General features: G+C 32.1%; 1 pseudogene; it reads left to right on the forward strand.

Annotated features, from left to right (window-relative positions):
• The first annotated feature begins 2,165 nt into the window (after window positions 1-2,165).
• Window positions 2,166-3,071, forward strand: LOC143400839 (olfactory receptor 2B11-like; annotated as a pseudogene).
• Window positions 3,072-3,495: the final 424 nt, after the last annotated feature.

Genomic DNA, 3,495 nt, shown 5'->3' on the forward strand with positions numbered 1-3,495 from the left:
TATTTCATAAGAATAAAATTTAACCAAGTTTATTTCATATTTAATATGACACACAATTTTAACTGAATAAAAATTTGGGATGAAGTATATTTCTAAATTCTCTGTAGACAATAACATCTTTAATGTCAATTCAAATAAAGAAAAAAGAAAGCTGGGTGTGGTGGCAGCACAGGCCATAATCCCAGCTACTCTGATGCCACGGTAGGAGAATTGCAAATTCAAGGCCAGCCTGAGCATGTAAATAATAATAATAATAATAATAATAATAATAATAATAATAATAATAATAATAATAATAGCTGAGAATAAAACACAGTGGTAGAGTGGCCCAGGGTTCAAGCTTCAATAAAAAAAAAACCAAAAGGGTATAAACAAAACACATTCAAGAAACATACTTTTTGGACATATGCTTTCTTTAAAATCTTTTAGTTATTAGTACACTGTAAGAATAAAGCTTTAACAATGCCCAGAAATATGGTTACTAAGATTTCTTTTAAAAAAGCTTATTGGAGTATTTGGTCCACCAGTCTCATTAAGGAGCACCTGGCATTATTATTATTTTATTATTTCTCCTGCACATTTATGAACTATGATAGCATTTAATCCAAGGGTCATGTTGATGTCTTGGCTCTGAATAGTTTTGTGTCATACTACAAAGCATGGTAAAGGGAAAATACCTCAGATTTTTGTCAATAGTACAGTGTCTTAAATTCCCATCTGAGAGCTCTGAATCTTATAGAATAGAGTGGATTTAATGGTATACACTATATAATACAGATAGATAAATGTATATGTATGTCTGTTTTTATACATAAATTTAAAGTATATACAAATTAAAATATATAAAAATTAATATACAAACAATACCTTCATTACCTCATTTACATTTCTCAAAATATTGCTTTACTCATCTATCAATTCAATTATTTTCTATGTGCCATATAGCTGAGAAACAAATATATGTAGATATGTAGATATGTATATATATATATATATCCTGAAAATGTAAAATAACTGGAGAATCTGAAAATGTATCTGAGCTTAAAGTGGGATATTGATTTTTCTCCTGACAGCAGTTGTGTTTAGTTCAAAAACATATTTTTAGCTGTATATACATTAAATTGACCACTGATAATTATTCAATATATCAATTGTATGCTGATATATTACAGCAGGATGCTAAGCTCAGTTTATAATGAAAAACACACAAAGGATATATTAAATAAAATTTAATACAAGAGATCAAATGCCTATGTTTGACAGAAAGAGTTATGGAAGAAAACTTTACAAAATAAATTTTTAAACAACAGGACGCTTATGTTGTAATTTTACTATCTCAGTTTATAGGTACAGAAACTACTGCCAAAAGTGTTTGAACTTCTTGCTCAATTCTGAAAAGCTAACAATTACATTCAACAGAAGGTCTTCTAACTATTCCAAGGAAATTACACTACTTTGTATTATCCAATGTAGTCACGATACTTTGTAGCAACTATTATACTACTTAGTTTGATTGGGAAAATACTATATTGACAATTTCCATTGCTCCAGATTTTTTCCCTGTTCTTCCTCAACTACTGAAACCTCAGTACCTTTCCTTTTCTTAACATTTCCGTAATGCTTTGCAGCAGTGTATCTGAAAAGAAACCATCTTATACAAGCATCCCATGACAGAGCTCTTTCATCAGTTAATAAGAACCTACAAACTTTTATACAACCAGAAATATGAAAAATCTGCTCTATATGTGTAGTAAGAATTGTAATTCATTGAGCTGTCATATATAAGTAAACAATAAAAATAAATAAAAAGAAGAACCTATAAACTTAATGTAAACAAACTATTCTGACGATATTTATGCCAGTAGAAGATTGAAAACTATTGCTTTGAACTTGCCATTGAATCCTCATCAGAATTAAAGGAAATAACTATTGTTACCTTTATTAAATATGAGAAAAAATTCAGTTACAGAATAATATGTATGTTTTCTGAATGTAGCTGCTTTTAATTTACACTTATACTTATTACACTTATACTATTTGCCTAACAAGATTTTGCATGCCATCTCAGATTTGTGTATAGTCAATGCCTAATTGTGCTTTATCATTTTATAATTCTACACTTTTTAAAACAAATTCCTTACTATAGGTGAAAAATTTTGAAGAGAATGGCACTAATTAATGAAAGCCACCCAAAAGGTTTTGCTGACCATCCATAGCTAGAGCTTCCATTATTTGTTATTCTTCTCTTAGCATACCCCATTGATGGGAAACTGCCATCATTCTGGTGTCCAAGTTAGACTCTCATCTTCATAGCCCCATTTATTTCTTCCTCACCAACATCTGCTTCCTGGACATCTGTTTAACTACAAACATTGTGCCTCAGCTGCTCTTTAACTGGGAAGCTCTAAGAAGACCATCAGCTATGTGGAGTGTGCAGTTCAGGTTTATTTTTTCAGCACAGTGAGAGACACAGAATTTCTTCTTCTGGCTCTTATGTCTTTAGACCATGATGTGTCCTTCTGCAGACCTCTGCATTGCATCCTCATCATGAATTAGTGCATCTGTGTTCTATTAGGGTTAATTTTGTTAATGAGTGGAATTACTTATGGAGTTTTTGAGGTCACTCTTATATTACAGTTGCCACTGTGTGGCATCAATAAACTGGATCACTTGTTTTGTGAGATTCCAGTTCTGATAAGGACTGCCTCTGGGGAAAAGAAAAATAATGAGCTTTCACTCAATGTGGCATGCATTTTTGTAATAACTGTTCCACAGTGCCTAATTCTTGCCTCCTATGCTAATATTGGGCATAGTATATTTAAGATCAAATCTTCTGAAGGAAGTTAAAAAGGCATTTGGGACATCTTATTGTAGTTCTTTTATGTTATGATGCAGCCATTATCATATACCTTCAGCCCGCTTCTTCCATCGCAAGGGAACAACCCAAGTTTATGGCTCTGTTCTATGGATTGTTGACTCCTACACTCAACTCCTTCATCTGTACCCTGAGAAATAAGGATGTGAAGTTGGCACTAGGCAAGCTGTTGAGAAGCATTTTTAGTTCCAGGTAATACTTGGTAAATCAAATGAAACATTTTCAAAATTAGAGTTTATTTACTTGGTTCTCTTTAATAGCTCATTTTATCTTATAATTCCAGCTCATGTTACATATTCTTCTTCCAAAGAATATTTGTCACATTCTTCACAATCATGTTAGCTAATATGCATCTGTGTAATATGCATCTGTGGCACTCTGGAAACATATTATAATGGTTCTGTTATGGAACATACATGGTGAAATAGTAATTTCATTTAGTAGTTTTAAATTTAGGAATATAAACTGATTAGTTCACACTAGTCATCATAGCAATTCCATGGTAACCATTCATCAGTGGGCTTCCCATCCATTCAACTGAAAAACATTGTCCTCACTCTGTAAGATTGGCCAAGGTCTGTGTTCACAGCCTGGCTGCACTCTGTATTCTGTGTGAACAC

Source organism: Callospermophilus lateralis, chromosome 6 (genome assembly GCF_048772815.1).
Source record: "Callospermophilus lateralis isolate mCalLat2 chromosome 6, mCalLat2.hap1, whole genome shotgun sequence".
Classification (NCBI taxonomy): Eukaryota; Metazoa; Chordata; class Mammalia; order Rodentia; family Sciuridae; genus Callospermophilus; species Callospermophilus lateralis.